This window comes from Maylandia zebra, linkage group LG16 (genome assembly GCF_041146795.1).
Source record: "Maylandia zebra isolate NMK-2024a linkage group LG16, Mzebra_GT3a, whole genome shotgun sequence".
NCBI classification, from domain to species: domain Eukaryota; kingdom Metazoa; phylum Chordata; class Actinopteri; order Cichliformes; family Cichlidae; genus Maylandia; species Maylandia zebra.
This window is the reverse complement of record NC_135182.1, coordinates 32,511,894-32,522,010: the sequence shown is the minus strand read 5'-3', so window position 1 is coordinate 32,522,010 and position 10,117 is coordinate 32,511,894. Positions and strand designations below refer to the sequence as shown.

The following is a 10,117-nucleotide window of genomic DNA, read 5'->3' as shown; positions in this document are numbered from 1 at the left end:
TCTATCTAAAACACAAGCAGACAGATCAAAAATGAACACACCGACATCAATACATCAAACTCTGATGAGACAGAGAAAAAAGCCATCACACAGAATTAAAGAAAGATGGCAAAACACTGTGAAGTGCTGATGGGTGGAAGGATCTCTAAACTACCTTTCAAGAAAGTAATAAAGACCTGAGGTGGGGTAAAATAAAATGCCTTTTCAGCATTAGGATAACTATAGAATGAAAACGGCGCTTTGCTTCTTAGAGCTGAACTCCCATGAGGGGAAGCAACCCTCTGCTTTGCATCTTTGTGAAGCAGGGAATTTAAAACCCCAAACACAGCTCAAAGCCAAATTTTAACATAAAGCCTTTTAATTTTTTTTACAGTTACACTATAAGTCATATTGGAATTATTTTGCATTGAATAAATTACATATCTATGACTTTCATAAAATTTTATTCCACGCTATATCTGGTATTATAAACTAATTAAAAAGTTTAGTATTTTTTTATTAAGTGAAAACTAGATGATCACAAAGTCAGTTCAACTTCAGGAATATCAGTCTGCTCAGTTAGGAATCAAAACATCTTTGTCTCTGGTGCAGAGTGCCAAGTGTGCCCTTCAGTTTTTTGAGGAGGGTATTAATTTACTAAATTACTCTAAAATCTGAGTTTTAATTAAACACATATGGTAAGAAGGGGATGCGGTTCTGTAGTAAATTAGGCTCCACCCACCTTATCCAGCCACAACAGTAGTACTATACAGTGCTACATCAGCTACTGACACATGAACATAATTACTGATGGTGTTAATTACTCTTACATGAGTTCCTTTCTGCACTGAATGCATTTACTTTTGATACGCCAACATTATATTAATATACACTTACAATGAATTCAGTGCGAGTTTGCTCAGCTGTTGTTGTTGGGATTTTTTTCACCTGATTCCTAAAACTAAACTATAAACTAAAACTAGGAGAGAAAAAATATTTTTGTTACTTTTTGTTACTGTGAATATATAAATATGTATTAAGTGTAATTATTATTTATTTATTTATTTTAGTTGTGGTCAGTTTGATCAGAAACTTGGTGAATCTGCTTACTGAGGAGATGACTTTGTTTCACGTGTTGTTGTATTATTGTAAAATTCTGATCTTCTCCATTTTTTTCCATTGAATCACCAATTAGATAATAAAGGACGAAAATAAACCTTGAGTTAAAACGGGCACTTTTTAAAAACTGTTTTAACAGTAACAGGTAACCACAGTGCAACAGGTGTCAGCCGCCACCAGATGGAGCTGCATTCACCGGAACTTGACCTCAGCATGCGCCTCTTCTGTACACAGCCGCGTCACAGATGCGGTAACATCACTGAGAAAGTGTGTGTTTGACGAGCTGTGCTAAAAAGTGGAATCACGGACTCATCAGAACTCATTTCTCATATCGAAACTGTTTGTGTAGTTGTCGTGGCCGAGTGGTTAAGGCGATGGACTAGAAATCCATTGGGGTCTCCCCGCGCAGGTTCGAATCCTGCCGACAACGAATTGATGTTTTAAAAACCGGTAATAGGGACGTGAGGAAATCATTACTGCTTACTAGAACCGCTATGTTTCTCTGTCATTGTATCAATTTCACGGCACCTGTTTGACATTAAATAGTATAAAACACTGGCATTACTAATAACCTCATTGTAGGTGCTGTTCTATTTAAGCCCAGAGTTCTAATAAATGTGATTAGTAACACCTGTCTTTATTTATGTCAAAACGTCTGCTGCATGGAAAAAGGTCTGTTCGAGGATTAAAGCTGATTTCCTTTGGACCTGACTCATCCAGTCACGATTAACGTGTAGCCTTCTTGTTGCCTGTACAGATGATTTAACTGTGTCCTCCATATTTGAGGCTTTTACAAGTTGGGGGGGGCGTTGTTTATTTGTTTTTGTTTTTTTTACAGATATCTAATATGATAATAGGTTCTATGGGGTGACCATATTTTGATTTCCAAAGAAGAGGACACTTGGCCCAGTCATGATGAAGTTTAATAATAATACTGTTTGCTTAAAGAAAACTTTAACATATTTAAACAATGCCTTCTCTGATGGTGAATGGTGAAATAAAATGTCATATAGGTTTTTCCAAGTCAACAAATGCAAAAGACAGAGGATGGTTGGTCACCCTATAAGTATTGATTAAACCACCGATTTTTTACAGAATGAGTTACAAAATTACTTTTTTTTTTCCTGTGGGGCTGTTGAAGGGCGAACTGTAGAATGCACACTTCTTGAGACTTCTTCCAGGCGCCACCTAGTGCATTAAGAACATCAAAGTCACATTATTATGGGAATTGGCAAAAGACTATCCCAAAAAAGGAAAAGTTAACAATCCTAGAATTCTGCTCTGGAAAATCCTGGGTCATTTTGATAGAACTAATAACTTTAAACAATTACATAACCTATGCAGAGTTTTTTATGGAATATTCAGGAAAGGATACATTTCACGTAGCAGTAATTATAAGTATACAAAGAACAACAACATCTAATAGCACTCACATTTCCCTCCATTTTCCCACTTGCAACAAACTTTACCTCTTTAAACCTATAAGGAAGGGCGAGCGAGGTTGCTGTTGTATCAGTATCTCATAATGGAAATTGTGTAGTGTCACAGTACACACTTTACCCTTCACCCTCACTGAAATTACAAAGTAAAAAGTCATGGTTTCTTGCAGTTCAGTCATTGGTACACCCACTTATGTGTCTGCACAGAACCTGGCAGGACCCAGTCAGTGTAATCCTGTCAGTTTCCTGTCTCCCCCTGCTGCTTTAGGCTCAGATCCAATGGGCTCTAGGCCAGGGAGGAGCAGGAAGGAAATCTTTGTGAATGTCTGAGTATCTGCTCTCAGCTGAGACCCTGGAGTCTGGCAAATGCTACAGCTGATAACAAGTTCGCCCTCCAATATTTACAATTCTTCTTGCTCTTGGCATTCACCTGTTGTTCGGTTACGCACAGATACAGTAAAAATAAAGAAACTATTTTCTTTAACCTGTGCTCTGTATTGCATGCACTGTCTGTTTTACCACCAGAAGTGATATGAACATTACTTTTATTTCATTGGATGGTAAAGTGCAAACTGCGTCCAGGACAGAACCAACAGTTTCATACTGATAACACAACTTAGGCTCTTTGCAAGCATTTGCACAGACAGCATGCTAACACAAAGCAAGCCAAGATCCCAGAGTGATGATAAAGCTGAGTATAAGCTGACCCCAGGCCAGCAGACAGAGCCTGAACTTCAGCAGGTAACAAAGGCAGTGATGAGCGGTCAGCATTGCACCAGCATAGCCTCCATTGTTACTTGAATCACTGTGACGATTGCTTTGAAGTTTCTCTGGGTTGGTTTTCATCTCTGCTTTGCATTGTTAGTTTTGTGTTCATACATAAAAACTAAGAGAAAGATGCGTGTTCTCATCAGCACAGAGATTTGTGTTTGTGTGCGGAACTGTAGTCTAAGGTTTGTGTTGCTAACTGGAAGTTATGTGGCAATGTGTAACACAAAAAATAATATAATGAGTAGTGTATCAAATTACTTTTCTGGGGAGTAATTAACCCTCTCACCCATAGTGGTCACTACATTGAACAGCTATTCAAAGGCTGTTTTCTTGTATTTGTGTCAGTGTTGATGGTATACTTGCACATAAAGCACCACATTGGACACTGATGTGTCACTCCATACAGTGTCTAAGCATTAAGTTTTGGTGCTTTGTACTTCTATTGTAAAGAGCCTAGTTATAAAACTAATGATTCTGCTTGATTTCATCTTCTTCAGGAAGATTATGCAAGAACAGAACATTTATTTTCCCGCTTCTTTAAACTGTTTGATCCTATTTGCATTGACAAGCATTTAAAGGCCTCCTGTTTCTCTTTGCAAGTCAGCAGACTCTGCAGAAGATTTGAGCTTGTCAGGTCTAGTTTTGTTTTCTCTCACCCGTTACAACCCCTCTGAGCTGCAGCCGTAATAGTGGAGCGGAGGAAGAAGACACTGCCAATTTTTACTGTGGATGCAACTTCAAATTTAATGTGAGTCTGAACAAAGACCCCAAATGGACAATAACACCCACGGTTTGATTCTATGTTCACCTCATAACAACCTGCGCACATCAAAAAGAAACCCTGTAGACCAGAGCGCATTCAGGACTGGAATCTGACACCTTTCTTAGAAATGCGTGACTCCTCATCTTGCTCCTTTTTTAAACAGCATGTTCAAACATGCAGTCTTGCTTTCCAGGGTAATGAAACACGAATAATCTACATACCACTAAAAAAAATAATAATAATAACATATTCTCTACTTGAAGATCTCCCTCTGGAAAATTACAGGCGGTGCTGAGAGAAGTACCCGTGATGAATTAAAAAGAAAACAGTGAAATCAAACCATTTTGCTAGGAGGCACATGGCTGTGTTTCAGGAACCCTCACTCGGGGGAAGCACCAAGCTGAATGACTGGGCAAGAGAGCCCTCACATTGATTTTACAATCAACAAATGGCATTTCAACCACTTTTTGCAGGGAAGAATTGGCTCATTGGTTTGAAAATTGATGGTGTTGTACACATGAAAACATGCACACTTGACCAACGAAGAAGTACACAAATGCCAGGCATTCCCTCACATTCTGAGGGCATGTGTGTAAAGCTCACCACCTTGGAAATTGGTCCATTAGCTCCAGAATTGATAGCATCGCAGAAACACACACCAAAGAAAACACACGCACACACTCTAGCAACGTACAAGGCCACCTTTAAGTGAGCGTGTGTCTAACACACGCTGGTCTGTGAAAAAGGGTCATTTAAAGATCCATCGCCATCTGTTACGGTCCCAGCATGCCATTTTCTCCTCTGTGGGGGCCTTTGATTTAACGACAAAAGGGTAACATTGCTTCCTTCCTTCCCACTGTGCAACCAGACATCCAGTCATAGCTGGTTATACAAATCAAACACTGCCGGGCATTCATCGCATCATCACAGGTATGCCCACCTGTGAGGGATTGTTGCTGGTAATCACAAACATTAGGGGTCCCATTTAAACACTGATCAGGGACTGTTTGTTGTGGTTCTTGCAAATATCACATAACCAGAGAAAACTAACTATGGAGTTTGAGTAGACAGATGGGTGGTTAGATTTGAAATACAGTTGGGTTTTTTTTTGTTTTTTGCAGATTTGCTGGAAAATCAGTTTTGTGGTTTCCAAAAAATCAAAATCTGTTAATCCAAAATTATGTTTTGGGAGATTTAAAGGCCTCAAAATGCCTAATTATCTCCAACATATGAGTTAGTTCAAAAGCACAAATCTATTGTGTCCTGTTGTGTATTGGTCCTACTTTGGTAGGAATTTGGGTCTTTTGTCTTGGTCTTGAGCTTTGGTCTCTATAGCTAATTCCCAAGCTCACCCATTTAAATTTTGTTAAAGGGTTTAAGGTTTGTCTTCATGAATAACTTGGTGGGACAGCAGGTTTTGACACAGGCAGCTGTAGGTGCAATTTGTCTTCTAGGTCTAACTACTAACTGGACTCCATGATCACTAGCACTCAACTCTGTTGGTGCCCTTTGGAGCAATTTAGATGCAGTTATAGATATAACATGCAAAATTATATCCAATATTTTTAAGCACCAGTTAGACAGTATCTGTCCTGGTGACAAACCTGGAAAGTCTTCCTATCGTCAGCTAATAATTTAATACTGTCTCATGCAGATGTTGCTCTAAAAATCCAACTTGCTGGTAACAAAAATATCCCCCCACCCAACTGTTCTCCTTATCTCTACACAACTTTTTTTAGCCTCTTTTTGTTTGTTGTTTTGAATTTAGGACCTGCAAAATCCATTCTCGGTGGGGCAGCAAAACCTTGTCTTGGTCACCGAAGTAATTAACACCAAAGTGATGATCAAATGGATTTAGAAAGTCAAGACAAAAAACTGAGCAAATAGAAGAGTGTGTTGTATCTTGCTAATGCTGGAGCAGGTTTTCCTAAAAAGTAGACTGACGTGTATTTAAGATGATGAGTAATGTTTTTGTTTAATCCACTGACAAAGGTCCCAGACTTAAACATCACTGTGAATTCAGTATCCATAATGCACATGCAGCAGTTAAATAAAAGCAAAGATTCACTGAACTATCTGTCAGAAAAGCTCGACACGAGAGCTGAACACTTGAAATTTCAGAGCATAATATCTGAGAGTATACAAGAGTCTGTCATTAAATGTGGTACAAATTCTGCCTCAGGGTCTTTCAGTTGCATTCTTGCATCCACAAACATGTCCTGAAACAACATGCAAAGGATGGGCGCCATTTTTCAAAGCTGACAAACTGATACAGTTAACAATGACAAGGAAGCACGGTACAAAAAAGCAGGAAGAAAGATTAAAGGTGCTCCATTGTTTGAGAAGCTATCCCTGTCAAAAAGTACAATGTTAAGGTGAAACAGGCTTCTTCTTCTTCTTCTTCTTCTTCTTGTGGCAGAGGTCGCCACAGCAAATGATCTTCCTCCATCTCACCTGATCCATCCTATTCTATCAAGCAAACCCTCTGCATGTCCTCCTTCACTACATAGATGAATCTTCTCTGTGGTCTTTCTCTTTTCTCCCTGGCAACTCCACATTCAACATCCTTTGTCCAGTATAACCACCTCCTCTTTACATGTCCAAACTATCTCAGTCTTGTCTCTCTAGCTTTGTCTCCAAACCACTTGATCTGAGCTGTCCCTCTCATTTCTAATCCTGTCCATCCTGGTCTCTCCCAGTGAAAATCTTCATCTTAGCCTCCTGTCTTTTTATCATCACGACAGGTGTCACTATCACTATCTTGTAAACTTTCCTTTTTACTCATCTCCACCTACCCCACCCTGCACTCTCTTCTTCATCTCTTTTCTGCATACATATTGTCTGTCTTACTTCTACTGACTTTCGTTCCACTTCTCCCCAGAGCATACCTCCTCCTCTCTAGGCTCTCTTCCACCCGTCTCCACTATCACTATGGATTACAGTATTGTCTGCAAACATCAAAGTCAATGTCTGTCACCACTGCAAACAAAAAGGCACATTTTTAATTACCGGTAATCAAACTGGTTACGTTGCCTTTAGAAAAAGAGGAAAGTGAACCAAAACTGCTGACTTTTTTGCAAAGAGATTCTAAATGATCCCCCATGCATGAAACTGCATGTCAGATTCAATGAAACTAGTTCATCAACTATTCTTGAATGATTAGTCATCCACCCAGATACTTTGCCAGCAGCCAACGGTTACAGCCACTCCCCCTGCTGCTGGTTTTCAAGCAACTCCAGGTATGTTTCCCAGATACAAAGGATACAAAGCTCGTTTAATCAATATAACTTGCAGAGGCTTGTTTGCTCAAAGGATTGGATATTGGGACTATGATTCTTTTCTGCAGTACTTTCAACCACTGCTTGTTTCTGCAGTTAAAAGTTTGATTATGGGAAATTTTTTTTCATGAAAAACAAGGAAAATACTAACCGAAACTGCACCTTTCAATTCAATAAAAAATGCCCAGTTGTAATGTAGGAAAAACCTTCACTGAATGGTCAGAAATAGGTCATGCACTTGCAGCCTCCAGAGGGCAAATACATCAAGTTGTATAGATATACTCCCACCAGCTCCAATAAAGACCTCTTTATTGGTTCCATCTTATCTGCAGGAAAGCTAAAGGCAAAAATAAGCAACGCAAAATTCCTTCACATAACAGAGGAAAAGTGTGAAATGTATATTTGACCATAAAGAACACTGGAGGGACTCAGGAAAGCATACGTGTTACAGAGATCACAGAAAAGAGGAAAGGAGGAATAGTGGGAACAGAGGAAAGGACAGCAAAGGAAAGGAAGGGGACAGCTGGAAAAATGACAGGATGGGGTTACCATTCCCTTCACTCTGTCCCCTGGGTGAAAGTGGGAAAAAATCAGAGTTCAAAAGCTAGGAACAAGAGGTCACGCTTTTACGTTGACTAAAGTGTGCATCTCTAAGGGGAAGAAGTGACAGAGAGAGGAGGTAGGAAAAACTGGAGTCCAGAGTTAGATGAGGAAGGAAATTTGTTTGGGCGAGTTGTGTCTAGCACTTCCACACTGCTCTGACAGCTCTTAGGCTTATTGGGCAAGTCACCTTGAGAAGAGGTGTTGGTCTTGGATGTTGGCGTGGGAATCTGTCACCTTTGAATGTACTGAAAACGGGGAGCTGGAACAGGAAAATGGAAAACTTTTGTTGTCTTGTAAATAAAGGCAGCAGTCTCTTTTTGAAAGAGCAGAAGTTGTCGAATTTTTAGGGTCATTCAATCTTGAGCAGGGAGCTTAGTATGAAAGATGCAATGAGCAAGCTCTTGGCAACAGTGTGTGTGTGTGTGTGTGTGTGTGTGTGTGTGTGTGTGTGTGTGTGTGTGTGTGTGTGAGGGGGGGTTGCAGTAATGGGATCAGAGGCACTGAATGCTCAGCTGTTCCAAAAATGCTTTTACTGCTGGTGACAATTATTAGCAATTGTTTTGCATAAAGGCAAATATAAGCTGATCAGTTACGGAAGTGAAAGCAGGGCACAGCATGAGTGGCTGTGCAGCCTAATCGCAGGTACAATCGTTAGTTTTGGCAGCTTCTGAGCTATAGTGCTGTTGGTGGAACAGAAGATAGAATCTACAGATTGACTCGGACATTTCAAATAATATGTTAAATGAGTTTGTTTGCATATAGTAGGGATAGATCATAGGTGCTAACACAAGATGGATGTGGAGAGGTACTGTTCTCTTATGAGTGGAACACCCACGATATGCGTTAATGCTGGCAATGAACGAGTTCTTGGATGAGCAGACAGATGCCACTCTTCCCTTTGCTTTTTATTTGGAGACACAGAGTTGACTGAAGCAAACAAAGCGACTTGAAAGCTCACTAATTAGCATACCTCCTTTATGGCCAGGTCACTGCACCTGGTCAAAATATAGCCCATGCTGCAGCCTCCCTCATAAAATTCCATGATGTCATTCTGTCCTCTTTGGTTTTAAATGAACAAACAAATTACGTGCTAATGGATGATAAATGAATGAAGTTTCATGCGCTGATCGGTATATTTTGCAAACACTGGACATGCATTTTACAACTCTATCTTTGTGCTAAGCTAACTGAGCCCTGACTGCAGCTTCTTCTTTACAGAAATGCACAACAGAAGCAGAACCACATGTTCAAATGCAACCCTTACCAAGGCAGCAAATAAGCATATTAAAGTAACAGAGATGTAATAATTGTTATCAAAAACAGAGAGATGACTGTTTTTATGAATGTGATTTGGTGGTGGCCTCTGCCAGCTTTCTTTTTATGCTTGTTTTGAGGTGTGGCTTTTTGCATGAGCTACAGTAGTTGTGGAAAACCTAATCTGAGCTTAGGGGTGGGACAGTATTGATCTTAGATGAGACAGTTGAAAACCAAACCAACCAAGCCTTTACTCTATCAGGAAGAATCCAATAAAACTCGGGCGGGGGCTTGACTACCTTGTTTTATTAGCTTTGATGTACAGCAGTTTTTCTGTTTGGGGGGGGGGGGGGAACCAATGACTTGGCTGAACACACTTGCTTCTCTGCTCTTATTCAAATTTCTGTCTCTAGTTTTGTGACACATTCTTAATAAATGTGGCATATTTACTTGATACAACATGTTAAGGCAGATTAGGCAATTGTGTTACTGTTAAAGTAAGATTTACAGTCACAGCGACAAAGAGGCTGATTGACACAAAGGCCAGGGCAGCGTGCCAGGCAACAGATGAGCTCACTGTTGAAACAGGGATTTCCACATTTCCATGTCAGTTTGGCCAAAGTCAAAAACAAGAGCAGGGGGCACACGGGGCACTCACACACCAAATCATACACCAACATATAAGGATAGAGACACATGCCAGGCTTTGGCTTAGACAAAACAATGTATGTGATTTATCACACACACACACACACACACACACACACACACACACACACACACACACACACACACACACCACCTGACTGTTGTAAACAATAGTAGCCTTCACAGATATTTTTCAAATGCAGCCAGGCTTGTTCAATGTAGAATGGGTGGCAGTCACACGAAAACACCACACACACACATAC

At 40.1% G+C, this 10,117-nt stretch overlaps 1 non-coding gene across 1 annotated transcript; it reads left to right on the top strand.

The window, feature by feature from the left end:
• The first annotated feature begins 1,446 nt into the window (after nt 1-1,446).
• Nucleotides 1,447-1,528, top strand: trnas-aga (transfer RNA serine (anticodon AGA)). The gene has a single exon. It is a non-coding gene; the product is annotated as a tRNA-Ser (tRNA).
• The last annotated feature ends 8,589 nt before the right edge of the window (nt 1,529-10,117 follow it).